Source organism: Prionailurus bengalensis, chromosome A1 (genome assembly GCF_016509475.1).
Source record: "Prionailurus bengalensis isolate Pbe53 chromosome A1, Fcat_Pben_1.1_paternal_pri, whole genome shotgun sequence".
NCBI classification, from domain to species: domain Eukaryota; kingdom Metazoa; phylum Chordata; class Mammalia; order Carnivora; family Felidae; genus Prionailurus; species Prionailurus bengalensis.
In genome coordinates, this window is record NC_057343.1 from 135,624,365 (window position 1) to 135,640,243 (window position 15,879).

At 45.8% G+C, this 15,879-nt stretch overlaps 1 protein-coding gene across 1 annotated transcript in view; it reads left to right on the top strand.

The window, feature by feature from the left end:
• Nucleotides 1-9,597: 9,597 nt before the first annotated feature.
• The window catches only part of PIK3R1 (phosphoinositide-3-kinase regulatory subunit 1), an 87,029-nt gene continuing 80,747 nt past the window's right edge, over nucleotides 9,598-15,879 (top strand). Inside the window, exon 1 of the mRNA XM_043591672.1 lies at nucleotides 9,598-9,763. The gene's annotated coding sequence lies outside the window, so the exon portion shown is untranslated. The remainder of the gene's footprint in view (nucleotides 9,764-15,879) is intronic.

The following is a 15,879-nucleotide window of genomic DNA, read 5'->3' on the forward strand; positions in this document are numbered from 1 at the left end:
ATATTTTAGGCCTTGTGGGCCGTATAGTCCCTGTCACAACCACTGACGCTGCCATGGTAGTGTGAAAACAGCCATCGACAAGAGAACTTATTTACAAAAATAGCTGATGGCTGGAATTGGCCAGCAGGTGTAGTTTTCACACCCCTGCTTTAGCAATGCAGTCTGGAGCCAAGTTGCTTGAGTTCAAAGCTCAGCTCTGCCACCTACCCAACCTTTTCAGGCCACAGTTACCTCATCTGTAAAATGAGAGAAATGATACTACAGGTACCTCATAGGGTGGCGGTGGTGACTAAATGCGTTCAGATGTGTAAAGCACTTGAACCAGTGCTCACTTTATAATAAGTGCCGTTAACTATATTATTCTCCCCCTCGTCAGCTTCATTTTGTGTTTCGGCACCGTATTTTCCTGTCAATGAGCTTGGCCCAGCGGCCTCTTCTGCAGGGAGGTGGTAATGGGGCAAGAGCCACTCAATGCCAGGTGAGTAAAGACATATCCTTGTAAGGAAACTTTCCTGTTCATGAAGTTTCCACTGGTGGACAGTCATAGATCTATTCAAAGCTTCTTACCAGAGCAAAAGCACATCAGTTTAGCCTGCCTCAAACTTGCGGCTCTAGCCCTCACTTGCGTGATAGGCTTTGAATGTAAAACATAAATCGTCCTGTAGCTTTCCGCATGGTAGCCTGTTGGGAAGCCCGGAGGCTTCTGAACCCCCTTCCAAGAAAGAACGAGTAAGAAAAAAGCGTGGCATAACCACCTCTGTCAAAGGGCTGAGCCTCGTGTTAGGGAAGAGAGTGAGTTTTTCAGATTTAGTACCACTAGCTTGTTAGTATCATGCAGGGACTGGTGAGGGAACATTCCCCCGAATGAGAACATTAGGATACAGTTTTAATGGGGTCCAACGTGGATTGTAGCAAGGAGGTATTGGTGGGCACGGGTGTCGGTGTGCGTGCTGACATTCGTTGTGAGGGAAATGGCTTGGGAACAGACGTGTATTCTTTTCTCCCTTTGCATTCCACGATTAAAAACAAACAAACAAAAATAGCCGGAATTGCCAGCTCCTTCGCCACAGAACTGCGTGGTCAATTATTTTTTAGCAATTTCAGGTTGTTTTGCCTTAGATTGCATCATCAGCCTGCATAGTTTCCCCTGTTTTTCAAGTGGCAGGGTGCCTCAATTATGCACGAGTTTAGTAATCTTTTACAAGGGCATTGTTGACAGACCCACAAGCATGCATAAAAGTCGTAAATCTTTTCTTTAGTAACTCCACAGTACCTGTTACATTTGGCCAGTATTTACCAGGCCCCAGCTAAACCAGGATGGTGCCAGTGAGACCACAAGCTACAACAGTGTGGCCGACTGGAGGAGGCTTAGGTACTTGTCGTGATGCTGTCTGTCACTCAGCAGCTGGTGACTTGGAGCATCAACTACATTGGTAACGCAGAGACAGTTATCTAACCTCTCTAGGACTCAGTGTCCTTATCTGAAAATGGGAGAGGTAAGCTAGAGGCATAAGGCACTAGGCAGCTTTCTAATTCAGGATTCCCTAAAGAGAGAGACCAGGGAGGTCCCAAAGGTCTGAAATTCTCTATTGATGATCCCAAATCATCAGAGTTTCTCTGTGATCGGTGGTCACCAATAGATTAGTTGATAATCACAATGGTTAGGCTGAAAGTTGGCTTGAAGTAGCACATCACAAATTCAGGATAAGGGGCACCGTGACAGGAAAGCAGGAAGGTATCAGTGAACAGTGAGGCAGCAGGGGCTGCCTCAAGGCAAAAGGGCCCCAGTGGAGATTTGGTTCTGATGCTCATCATGGATGGGACCGGGTCAAATCACAAAGCCTTTCTCAGTCTGTCTGTCCATCTGTAAGATGGCAGTCACGACACGTGCTGTACCCACAACCCAGAGCCAGTGCATTTCACAGAACAGTTCATGTGCAAGCCCTCTTTTTTTTTTTTTTTTTTTTTTTTTGGTGTAAGCCCTCTTGAAACATTGAAATCCAATACAAAAGCCATTGTAAACACAGCTCCCTTAAAGCAGAAAACAGAAGACGTGAGTGCTTAAAGAAACCGATACACTGCAAAACATCCTAAATTATGAGTAGTCGTTCCTTCAGGATGCATTTTATTCATAACTGGAGAAAGGAAGTGCTTGTTAGCATTATGATACATCCACCCACCAAGGATTTTGAGTGTTAAAATACAACTCTAACCAATTTTAGAAAAATGGGTACTGTCAGAAGACAGCCTTACCTGATCTAAAGTGTTTCCTTTGCATACACAGCTTGGCAAGACCCAGAGAAAAGGCTGTGTGATTGGAGCTAGATTGGGGAGGCTGAGGGTAATGTGTTTCCTTTATTCTCCGAGGCTGTCTGAATACTCGGGCTAGGTTCTGTCAGAAGCTCTGACAGTTCTGGATCTCCTCCAGTGGAGGGAACAAAGGCTAGGGTTTCTTTTGAAAAATTCTTTCTGAGCAGAGAGATTGTCCAACACAGTTTCCTTGATAAAGGGCTCATTATCTGTCGGTGTGACTTTGCCCTTAATTTTTATGCTGGCAGGGCCAACATGAGCATATTTAAGCAAATCCTTTTACCCAGACAGCTGTAACAGCACCCTAACAATTTGTGCCAGGGCTCCAAACTTGGGTGTGGAATATAATCAATATGGGTTAAATTTCCAGTTATTTCAATCAGCAAGAAATATAGTTTATTTGCTTGCTTCTTCTTTTTTTTTTTTATCTTTTTTTTTCAACGTTTATTTATTTTTGGGACAGAGAGAGACAGAGCATGAACAGGGGAGAGGCAGAGAGAGAGGGAGACACAGACTCGGAAACAGGCTCCAGGCTCTGAGCCATCAGCCCAGAGCCTGATGCGGGGCTCGAACTCACGGACTGTGAGATCGTGACCTGGCTGAAGTCGGGCGCTTAACCGACTGCGCCACCCAGGCGCCCCTGCTTGCTTCTTATTGTATTTACACTTGGCACTTTTCAAATGCAAGCTCATTTTCAAATAAAAAAATCGATGGTAGAATGTTTCAGAATTGTTTTCTTAGCTCAACTGACACATGCTTATGGATCTAAGTGGGTTGCTTGTATTGGAGTAAGGTGGCTCCAGAAGGTTGGGAAAAGGTGATCCTCTGAGAAAGAAATCAGAATTAACAATTAACACATGATGTAGCAGTGTGTGTGTGTGTGTGTGTGTGTGTGTGTGTGTGTGTGTGAGAGAGAGAGAGAGAGAGAGAGAGAGAGAGAGTCTGTAAATGGTGATGCAGAAAATCTTGTATCACCCAAGTCTAAACAAGGTGATTAAGTTTTAGTTTCTAAGAGGCAAACCTGGAATGTGATGTTAGCTCAGAAAGCTGAAGGCTAAGTGTCCTGTAAGCTTGGTAAAAGATTTTTTTTTTTAATGTTATTTTTTGAGAGAGAGGAAGAGAGACAGAGCATGAGCCAGGGAGGGACAGAGAGGGAGGGAGACACAGAATCTGAAGCAGGTTCCAGGCTCCAAGTTGTTATGACAGTACAGAGCCTGATGCTGAGCTCGAACCCACAGACCGTGAGATCATGACCTGAGCGAAAGTCAGTTGCTTAAATGACTGAGCCACCCAGGTGCCCCTGGATTTACCATTTTTGTACCTCCATTCATTAATTGCTGAACACTTGGCTGTTTCCAGCTTTTGGCTATTGTGAACAATGCTGTTGTGAACATTGGCATGCAAGTTTCTATTTGAGTCCCTTCTCACTGTGGTTTTAATTTGTATTTCTCTAATAATTAAAGATGTTTAGCTTCTATACATGAGTTTATTTGCCATGCACATATCTTCTTTGGTAAAGTGTTTAAATCTTTTGTCCATTAAAAAAATTTTTTTTTAATGTTTTTCTTTATTTTTGAGAGTGGCAGAGCTGAGTGGGGGAGGGGCAGTGAGAGAGGGAGACACAGAATCTGAAGCAGCTCCAGGCTCTGAGCTGTCAGCACAGAGCCCATTGTGGGGCTCAAACCCGCAAACTGTGAGATCATGACCTGAGCTGAAGTCAGATGCTTAACCAGCTGAGCCACCCAGGTGCCCCTCTTTTGTCCATTTTTTTAAAATCTTTATTTTATTTATTTTTGAGCGAGAAAGAGAGCATGAGCAGGGAAGGGGCAGACAGAAGAAGGGAGGATCCCAAGCAGGCTCTGCACTGTCAGCACAGAGCCTGTTACTGGGATTGAACTCATGAACCCTGAGACCATGACCTGAGCCAAAACTAAGAGTCGGATGCTTAACTGACTGACCCACCCAGGCACCCTGCTTTTGTTCATTTTTAAAAGCTGTTGTTTGTTTGCTTTTTTGTTACCGTGTTGTGAGATTTCCTAACGTATTCCTTAAATGTTTATTTATTTTACTTTTGAGAGAGAGAGAGAGAGAGAGATTGATTGTGAGTGGGGGAGGGGCAGAGTGAGAGGGAGACAGAGAATCCCAAGCAGGCTCCATGCTGTCAGTGCAGAGCCCAACGTGGGGCTTGAACTCACAAACCATGAGATCATGACCTGAGCCGAAATCAAGAGTTGGACGCTTAACCAACTGAGCCACCGAGGCGCCCCTCCTAATGTATTCTAATACAAGTCCTTTGTTGGATATATGTTTAACAGCAAATGTGTTTCTCAAGGTGTGGCTTCTTATTTTCACAACAGTGTCATTTGAAGAGCAAAACTTTGCAGTTTTGATGAAGTTCAGTTTGATTTTGATTTTTTTTCTTTCGTAGCTGTGTCCTAATTTTTAAGAAATCTTTTCTTTAGAAGAAAAGGTTTAGAACCTATATTTTCTTTTAGGAGTTTTGTAGTGTCTGCTCTTAGATGTTTAGGTCTATGATTCATTTCCAGGCAATTTTTTATATGGTGGGATATCAGCACCCAAGTTCATTTTTCCGTGGACGTGGTTTTCCAGTTGCCCCATGCCTGCTGGTGTTTTAGCACCAGTTGTAGACTGGCATCCTGCTGGCCCTGTTGCTCTGTCCCCGAATCTGGCTTGACTTCTTCCGACTCTCAGAGGCTCTTTCTGGAGAGTGCTTGCACACGATTGCTCTAAAGGTCACAAATCTAAGAATTTATATTGAGTTTCCTTTCAACTTCCAGGCTTTTCTCCCTTATTGAGTACCCTCTCTGTACCAGTAAGTCCATGAGCTGCTGGAGTTACCCCAAAATAAAACGTGGCCCTTGCATTCAAGAAAATAGCTACACAAACATTTGCTTCTATGTTTCACATTTTATCACCTCAACTGAGGTTACTGTGTTGTAACTTTTTGAAGTACAGCTTCTTATTTCAAGGGACTTTGAGGGCAGCCATTGGGTAGAATGTGGCTGAAAACTACTGCACAGGTGGCTTATTCACTTGTATCTCATACTGGTTGATTTGTCGAGTCTTTTTTTTATAAATTTTTTTTTCAACGTTTATTTATTTTTGGGACAGAGAGAGACAGAGCATGAGCGGGGGAGGGGCAGAGAGAGAGGGAGACACAGAGTCAGAAACAGGCTCCAGGCTCTGAGCCATCAGACCAGAGCCCGACGCGGGGCTTGAACTCACCGACTGCGAGATCGTGACCTGGCTGAAGTCGGACGCTTAACCGACTGCGCCACCCAGGCGCCCCAGATTTGTCGAGTCTTATCCTCAACAGCTGATGAGGATTCAGACACTAAAAGATTAGACAGGGATGTCCAGAGAATAGATTGTGAGCAGAGAACTCAGGGTATGTATGAGCGATTATGATCTGACACGTTCTCTGGGGTACACTCGGAAAGTCGTCACTCTTCGTAGGACTTCAACATGGTTAACAGCTTGTTCAGGCTCAGAAACACCAGACTGAGAAGTACAGTATTGGTGGCCTTAAGAATTTTCACTCTGCTAAGAAGCATTCCAGCCATTTTTTTTCTTGTTTCCCTTAACCTGTGTTTAACCTAGTCATTCACAAAAGTGAAAAATCTTAAGCTAAGTAATACAGGGACTGATTGCCCCCCCCCCCAGAATTTCCATTATCAGGGCAGAAAAGAGGAAAAATAAAATTATTAGGCAAAAGTCCTTGGTGTTTGGTGGTGCTCATTTCTCACCCGTTACCATCTCTCAGCTATTGAATGCCTGCAGTGTTTGGTGCCATGGAGAACAGAAGATTGGAAATACAGAGGCCTTTAGACCAGCAATTTGAGATTCCAACAAGCTAGTTGTCCTCTTGGGTGTCCTTTTTTGTTGTTGTTGAGGTCCACTTAATTTTATGATGTAAGGCATCATAAAACCATCGACCAGTGGTCATCACACTTATGTGGCCTAACCCAGGTTTCAAAAAATGTTGAATTAATTGCCAGCATTTAGTCATTGAGAAGTGGCCCATAAAAGTCTGGGTTTCCAGCTCCTCTCTGAAAATTGGAAGGTTTGGTAAATTTGGGCTCACATTCCCATGTGGTGACGATCAGCTAAATGCTACTACCAGCTGCTTCCTGTAAGACCAGCCATTTGTGCTCCAGTCTCTCCCAGCTGGCCTTCCTGATGGTACCTTTCCTACCTGGATCCCCCAGAGCAGTGGTTCTTAACCCTGGCTTCACAGTGGAGACACGTGAGGAACTATAGAGGCCACGGATGCCTCTGTTCCACCCATAGAAGTTTTGATATAATCTCTCTGGGCTGCTGACCAGGCACTGGGATTTTTATAAGCTCCCCAGCCAATGACAAGTGCCATAGCCAAAACTGAAGACCCCTGCTAAGACGGAACATTGGAAACTTTAAATTGCACATCAGTCACCTGGGGATTTCGTTAAAACGCAGACTGTGATTCAAGAGGCCTGGGATGGGGCCCGGGACGCTGCATATCTAACCAGCTCTTAGATGGTGCCAATGCTGATGGTCTGTGCACCTCTCTTTGCGAAGTAAGGCTCTAAGGCATTTGTACTTGTGTTGTTGTTTGAACTCTAAACCACATCATTGGGTTTTGAGTCTAAAGGAATTGTGTTCTAGCATTCACATCACTGCAGTAGTTGGAGTGATGGGGGCCAATGAGGATATCTGACCAGTCTTCTTTGGGGAGGACACTTCTTCCCCAAAGTGGCTTGCTGTGGCCACTGAAAGCCTTTCAGGGTGCTGCGGGTCCTTGTCTCTGTTAGGTCTGACTTCCAAACCCCCTTGACCATCACCAGTTGTGCACATCATACCCATCTTCCTTTGGGAAACTGTACATCTTCTGACATTTTGAGCTCCTCAGTAGTGGCACCACCTGGCAGCCAACAGTTTGGCTGCTACTGATTGAACAGTGGTGTTTCTGTGCCCATTTGAGCATTTCAGTGCAGTGGTTTTCCGTCTGTGTTCCCAGCTGCCCTAGGCCTAGAGCAAAGGCTCTCAACCCCTAGTGTGCACAGAAGACTTGGAAGGCTTATTTAAACAGATTGGTAGGCTCCACCACCCCACCCCCCACACCCCCCCAGCATTTGTGATGCAGTAAGGACAGAGAATTTGCATTTCCAACCCATCCCCAGGAGATAATAACCTGCCTTGTCCAAAGGCCTAGAAGTTCCCTTGACCTCACCGCAAGGCTTCTTGTAACAGTTACATTTCTGGAGTCCAGGTAAGATTTTATTTAGGAAAAAGGTTTATTTTCAAGTTTGATTACTACTGTTTTGTTGCTTTTTGTTATTTCATAGACATCAATGGAAAATGAAAATAAAAAAGCTAATGTTAGTGCTATGGGGGGCAGGTATCAATACAGAGGAAACAAAGACTGAAATTATTCAGCTTATCGAAGAAAAGCATAATTTTCCTCCCATGGGACTTAATGCTGTGTGTTCCATAGGATGGAAAAAATGAAAGAATATACAACATAAATTGCTAAAGACCACCTAAAAACGAGGAAGCTCAGTTTAAGGATTTCATGCTTTTTTAGGTTTGAGGGAATAGAACCCCATCGTAACAGTATGTAAGTCCCTTTCCAGGAACTTATCGTGTACAAAAGGAGAGGGTAGCTGGTAAGGTTTCTTCAGACCCAAGCCTAAAGGAAACAGTGCAAATATCACAGCACTTAGAGCTCAGTTTATTGGACTGGGTCAAGGTAATTCTACTCCAGGCTGAGACACCTCATTTCATTTACCAAGCTCAGGCAAACAATAGATGAAGCCCATCATTTCATAGAGTAGGTGGAAAGGATATCGCTTGGTAAAGTTTCGGTAAAGTGGTTTCTTAAACATGTAGGTAGTTCTCTACTTCTCTATCTCCACTTTAAGAGACATGTTGGAATAATAGGTCAGTACCTGAAACCTAAAACAGAAGAAACTCTTTCCATTAGAGTGTGAGTCACCTTTCAAAATGATTTTATTTTCTGAGGATACTCAATCAATTTCAGGATGTCCTCTACTTCCAACACCCAAGGAATAAACCACCAAATTCAAAGTTTGACACAAGTCTTAAGTGATGGTAAAAAAAAAAAAAAAAAAGAAAAAAGAAAAAAAAAAAGAAAAGAAAAAAAGGAAAATCCTTGCAAGGGAATTGGCAAAGAGCTGTAAAAGGGCTTTAGGGCAGGCAGGCTCGGCGCGTGCAGATCTCAAAACTGCTGAAAAGAGGGATCTGCGAATAGATGTTTAAAAAGCGGACTCCTCCACGGTTTAATAGTAAAGAGCAAAACAAGTTGCTGGCATTCCATCTCACCCGTCCTGGGAAGGTCTGAACCGACATCAGATTTTTCTTCAGCAACTAAGTAATGATTCTTAGTGGAAAAATCTGCATTTGAAAACTAACATTTAAGAGACAGTATAATTTCATGTGAGCCTCCACTCCCTACCCGAGGGGCCGTGGTCCGCCAGAGCGACCTACATTTGCTCCGTCATTTCAAGGCTGGAAGGGATCAGTTAGCGTGCGCCCTCTTCATAAAACTCTCTTCCCCAGTCGCGGGCCCGCCTGGCTCCCAGCGGCGGCGGTGCCAGGCTGCTGGAGCTCGTGGCAGCTTGCGGGCGCTAGCCTCTCCGGCTCACCCCTTCACCCTTCCTTCACCCCGGGACGCCACGCGGATAGCGTGGTTTTTCCGCCCACTCCCGAGGCTGTGCTGGCGAGGCCGGGAATTGCAGGGCCTCCCCGCCTTGGCGAGCCCAGGAATCCGAATCCTCCCCGCCCTTGGCACTCCGCTGGGGCGCTGGGGGCTCGAAGGAGGATAGGGGTCGGCTCCAGACCCTCCGATTAGAGACGCAGCCTGTTACGTCTGAAATCATCCCCCACCTCTCCCGGCCCCACCGCCTGTGGTCCCGGAGACACCGGCAGCTGGCTGTGCCGCGGCCTGGCGCAGATCCAGAGCGCTCCGCCGCGGACCTAGCGCGGGGCCCGGCCGCCCGGGGCATCCCCGCGGCCGGGGGCGGAAGGCCGGCCCGGCGGCAGGAAGGGTCCGCAGAGCCGGAGCTCCGCCCCTCCGGCCGCCCAGCTCCAGGGCCGGCACGGTGAGTGGCGGCGGCCGAGGGCGCGGCGCCAGCGGAGAGGGGCGGAGACGTGCGCGCTGGTTGGCGCGGGCTCGGGGGCGGGGCGCGCTGGGCCGGGCCGGAGGCGGGGCCGGCGCCGGGCGCTGGAGCTGCTGGCTGACGGAGAGGAGTCGCGAGCAGCTGGAGCGGAGTTGGAGGAAGCGGCGTCCGCGACGAGGGCTGCGGGCTAGCGGGTTGGAGGCGCCGCGCTCGAATCGGGAACGGCGGGCGGGTCGAGGCCGGGTCGGAGGCGCGTCGGAGGCCGCCGCTGCAGCCTGGGCCCCGCAGAGGAAGGAAGCCGGCCAGCAGGGGAGGTAGGCGGCGGCAGCGGGTCCGGGTGTGTGTGCCCGGGAGGGGGAGGCAGTGCGTGCGCGCGCGGCTGCCTCCGTTCTCTTCCTGTCACCAGCAGCCGCTTCTCCTGCAGAGCAGAGCCGGGGGAGAGCGGGCTGGCCGCCGGCATCTCCGGCTCATGGCCAGCGTTTTGCGTGCTCCCGGCCGCCTCAGAGCTCCCGTTTCCCCGGTCCTCTTCCGAGCTGGCTCTAGCTGCACGCCGCCGGGCGCATTCGTCCCCTGAGTTGCAGGCGATCTCGGGCTGGTCTCCACCCCTCCGTTACCGCACACTTCTGAGGGTCCTTGCTGTCGCCTTGCAGTTTTCCGGGGTCCTTCACAGAGCGCCCAAACCGTTGCCTTTGAGTTAGCGGGAAGGAGCGAAGCCTTCCCCCGCGTCCTTCGGCTGCAGCCAGGGTAGCTGCTCGGGCCCTTCCCCCGAGCGGGTGGGGCGGCGGTGGTCCCCGGAGCTCGCCCCGAGCCCCCGCCCTCCGAAGTTTGTCTTCCTCCTCTTCCGGGGTGGGGGAAGTGCGCCTCGGGGCGGCTGGTCGCTGGGGCCCTAACGGCGTTTAGTGCCGGCCGGGCCTGGACAGGTTGTTGGAGGCATATTTAACCGGGTCCTCCAACAGCCCGGAAATCCAGCTTTTTGTAGCGCGGAGCGAGAGTGGAGGGACCTGCCCAGCAATATGGAGCCGGCTAGGGAGAGCAAGAGAGTGTGGCAAGCACGAGCTAAAATATCGTGGGGGAATTATCTGGCAACCGCTGCTCTAACACTCACTTCCCAAGAGCAGAAACTGCCCCGCAGATCGCAAGACAAAGAGAACTGGAAAGCTCAGGCCAGGCACTCCAGTACCGATACATACTTTGGTAACCTGAATTGGAGCATGAACTAGAAGGGTGTGAGTGGAATGGCTGTTACATGTTGAATGCAGAATGTGTGTGAACTGGATTTGGGGAAATTCTTAGGCTTCCCTGAGTGCTGTTAACATGGAAAAGGTCTCCCTTCCACCGTTAATCCCTGGTGGAGCTGCAGCACTGTTGGTGTCTGAGTATGAGTTTACTCTTTATTGGGGGGGGGGGGGGGAGGGTTGACTTTGGAAGCGGTACGGGGTTGGTTTTTTTCTTTTTTTCTTTTCCTGTTCTGTTCTTTTTCTCTTTGTCATTCAGTGCGAAGTACGACTGGATAAAACAGTTCCGGGTTTTGAGTGCAGCCTAAGATTGTCATTTCAGCGTAAGGAGGTTCAAGTTTTAGTTGTTAGGCGGGACTTTCACCAAGCTTATTGACCTAGGCATTTATGTGGAATTGCATTTTAATGTTTCATTAGCTTGGGTTGCGTTTTCCACTTTAAAGATGGATAGGTAAGCTAGAAAAGATCGGAGTAGACGTGTTTATTTCTGAGGTATGCTCTCAGAATAAAGGATCTTCAGGGTGCAAATAATTGGGAATTTGGGGAATTCTGCACAGAAGGCTGCAAATATTAATCTTAAAAAAGAAAAATAAAAGCACCCCCCCCACAGTTCCTTAATACAGTTCACCTTTCTTGAAATTAACAGTTAAAACTCAGAGGATAGCTTCTTAGAAACAAAAGTTGCTTAAACTTTGGGAAGCAAGTGTTTTTTGGTTGTTACAAAGAAAATACCTTAAGAGTAATTATTTTTTTGGGGGGGGGGGGAGGGGAGAGTCCCTGTAAAGTTCTAGAAGGTGTGTTTGGTTCAGAATCAAGGTTTAAACTGGAAAGGTCAGTGGAGGAGACCTACCTGCCTTACAGAATTGTTGGGTTATGTCACTGCTGGCCTTTTGAGCTTTTATATGCTAGTTGTAGACAGGTAGTAGATAGTCATACTTTTCCATAACAATGTACGGGTTTTTATGATTGGAAGGAAGTTCTCTGTATCTCAAACTGGCTTTCAAAGTGCTATGTGCATTTGGTTTCTAACTTCCATCTTGTTTTGGGACCTGTTCTTGTCAGTTGCATAACAGAACTCTGGTGCACACTGGCTATCTGCTGTTTTATCTGCTTTTGTAAAATGATGTTATCACTGTCTCTTTTCTCACGTATGATGCCGATAGTGTGAAAAAGCACTTCCCTTCCCATTGGTTAATTATTTTGTCTTTTCTTAGCTATTTTTTGTTTAATTTATCAAGATCAGGAAATCCCCACAGCATAAAGTTGGTTTGGAGGAATGAAGTGGTACAATAAGTTACAGTTACCACATATTTTGGTTGTTGGTAGTGATTCTGGTAGTATGCGTTTATCTTCTGGAAATGCCAATTGTATCTAAGCTGATTTCTGAAGGGTTTTGTATCTTCAATGCAAAGATACACCACCTACCTACCCAAATCTTGTGTTGTTAAACGTGTGACCATACCTTTAATTAAATTCTTCTGTGAATGCCGTGTGATTTTTTTAAAGTAGTGTGTTGGTCAAAATCTCCTTTTTTTCTTAGATAGTTCAGGGATCAGGTTCTAAAAAGGCATCCACTCTGAAAGATTGTCCATATGCTCATTAAAACAGGAAGAATTTCAGTTCACCTTTTATTGTGTTTGCATTTTGTGATTTTCAAAATGCATTTTATGGCATAAAGCGATGGTGAAGGAGCAGATTCAAAGAAAGTGATTTAATGGTTAGGTCAGATCATAGAAAGCTGAGATAATGGTTGCATTTAGAGTTTTGCTTTTAATTCTCTCACCTGTGGGGCATACACCATGCAGAAGAAAATGAGAAGTGTTTTTTTCTGTACGTTATACATTTTAAATAGGCTCCCCACAGATCTCCCTGTTTTGGAGGACACAGGGTTTTGCCAGAGAAGGCAAGAGAATGGAGCCTCTTAGTAAAGCTGTTAGAAAATGAGGTTGCTTATCAGTGGAGGGAATGGCTTATCAATTTAGCTTTTTGCCTTAGAAGGCACAATATAAATTGTAACAACTATTAATAAAAGACTTAGGTTGTAAGTAAGTTTTAAAATATCGGTATTATTTATTGCTTTTTTTCTCTGTCTCTTCCACCTATATCCTAATGTGATTTCTTGTTATGCTTCTGCCAACGCTCTTATTGGAATTACTTGCCTAAAAGAATGGCAATTAAAGGCCATTTCATGTACATTATGCCAAATGAGCTGAAAAATAGACTACATAATTACTCATAAACTTGTCTGTTTGGCTTATGTTAGGGTTTTTTTTTTTTGTTTTTTTTTTTTTTTTTTTTGAAAGGGTACAATGAGCTTAGCATAGCTTTTGCTGAAGAAAAAAAAATCCTGCTATAAAAACATCTTTGGAGATTTTATCTTCCCAGCATTGTCCTCCTTAAAGTAAATAAAATACATACCCACAGGCACCTGTAGTGAAAATAGTTTTCAGGTTAAGGATCACCCCAGAAAGTACTGAAATCACAGGAGTTTGGGCAAAGTGTGAGAAGACTCCAGCACTGTGCAGAGTGAGTTAATAAAGCGAGGCCCCTGGACAGGCATGCCGTGCCCCTCCCCTCCCCGGCTGGACCCCGGTGGTCCAGACCCTGGGAGGAGTAAGGGCTGCAACCTAAGGACGAAGCTCCCTTTAGTCCCTGGAGGACTGTGTTAGCGCCTGTCATCTTTTCTCTTTGAGGGCAGCTAGATCACATATCCTGTTGGAGAAGTCTTGGCCCCTCCCTGGTCTCTCCAGAACCACCCTCTCCCTCGGGGAGAGAACTAGGTGGGCAAAGTCCACCGGCTGCCTTTATGTGTCTGAAAAGAAGTTAAGGAGACAGCAGACCTTTATTTTGGCTAACTTCAGGATGCATTTACAAGGGTTTGCAAGCATTTAGAGGCAACACACACACACACACACACACACACACACACACACACAAATTCCTAGCAAATTTTCCTGTTTCAGGTAGGAAGTGTATAATTGGAAGTAAGGGATGTTGAATACTAGTAGCCATAATAATAATGATATCAGTGATAACATAGCCACAGTTTACTAGCTATGGAACGTCAGGCAGATTATCTAAGTTTTCTGTGCTTGTTTTCTCATCAGTAAAAGGGATACAAATTGTATCTAGGAAGTTGTAAGGGTTAAATGAGTTGGTATATACAAAACTCTTAAGAGCTGTGCCTGATCCATAGTAAACACTACGTTGGTGTTAATTGTATTAAGCTCTAATTATCCAGCACAGAGCTTAGCACTTTATAGATGTAATTTCATTTAATCATCCTAGTAACCCTGTAAGGTGCAGGTTTGCTTATTGTATGTGCCTCATAGATGATAAAATTGTGCCACGGAGAGATCTGAGTAACTTGCCCAAGGTTAAAAATCCAGACAGTGATGGGGACAGCTGCCCGCGTCTGAAGCTCAGTGCTTATACTAATCTTCTTGCTAAGACTTTTGCAAAATAGCTCTGCATTTTCACAAGAGGAGCCAGTTCAGATCATCTTCCTTAGTCCTCTTCGTTCCATGGCCTTTTCCTCAGTACCTGTTCACCGTGATGAGGCAGAGAACCAGAATAGTCACCCCCCTGGCCTTTCCCGGGTGATGGCATATGTTTCTGAGGCCCCTCAGAAGCTGCTGGAGGAGCATCGGCATCTTTCTGCCAGCCTCCTGGTGATGACTCCAGCTGGACCTGGGTCTCTGTTCTCTGCCCCTCCTCAGGTGCTCCGGCTCTGTGTCATCACTTGGTTTTCTGCAGAGTCCTGCCTCCTGGTTATTTCATCTAGTACCCCTGTGCTGTCCTGTACCCCTCCTAGCCTCACTGCTCCTTGGGTGCCAAACGGGCTTGCAGGCAGGAGTCTCCATCTAAACACCCTGCTTGCCCACAGTAGGGACTCAGCCCTGAGGGTTGCAACCATCAGCACGTTCTGGTTGGTTTGAAAATGAATGGGGCTGTTTGATGACTATTGATTTAGGTTCAATTTAACTTTGCTCTGACTTTGATTTTTATGATTTCCAGAACACTATACTTGAAAGGTGGAAAGCTTTTTTAAATAATTTCTTAATTTAGGTTGGGAGCTTGCCCTAGACTCAGACCTAGCACCAGGAGGACAGAGAAATGGAATGTAGGGAAGTGGGGGTCAGGGTCCATGAAAGCTCCATGGCCTTTGCATCTGAGTCGAACATCCGATGTGTGCTGGGACCCAGTGCCAAACTGCTAATTTAACCACAGGATAGAATTGTATGATTAGAGTATATTCTTGATTTATTTGAAGTGATTTTAATATATCTTATATTCCTTCCTCCCATTAAGTTTGCTAAATCCTTGTCCTTTGTAAAAGGGGAGTAAGTCAACACAAAGTCAGAGCACTTTGCAAAGAATTTTGTTTGGTTCTCTGCCAGAGTGCCTGCAGGTTAGAGTGTTAAATTGAAAATTTACATTGAGGCATTTGAACATTAAGAAGTCATGGATTGCTGATTGTCAGACATCAGACACAACTTTATTTTGAGGCACAGAATAAGAATAGATCAGTATCTTAGCAAAGAGAGAAAATACACTTCTGATAAATGGTGTGACAGGCAATCTTTGAAAACATTGAAAGACTGGAGCACAATAATTACTGTTAAAGAAATTTTGAACTATTATATGTGATGTTATATGAGTAAGCTTGTTATTTGTTGATGGGATTTCTTTATACCTTTTACAGTAATTTACATGTGCAGTAGCTTAGAGCCCAGATTAGAAAACTGCATTACTTATTTGAAAACATTAATTTATGGATGGTATGGTAGATATTTTTCACATATAAAACCTTTACTATGTTAACAATTATGTTGGAGCTAGGTGGAAATAGTTCATTGGACAGGTGAACATAGCCAAGGAGATAAGAGCCATAATCTTGTGAATCTTGGCAACATGTATCTGGTCAATCTGGGTAGTTTGGGCTCCAAATTGATCTTAGGAGGGTTATGTTACACAGGCAATGCCGGTGCCTCAGGCTGCTGAGTTTTCTGCCGTCCTGGGGAGAATTTGAGGGTAAGGGAAAAACGAAAAACAAAAAAACTTGCCAGTTGTCAAGATATGATAGCTCTTGTGACTATGGTTTAATGTTTCCCATATCCCCCCTCAGGAGGAGCTGAGTTGTTAGAAATTGTGTAGTCAGGGGCCTGGGACAGCGGTAGGGGACATAGATGCCA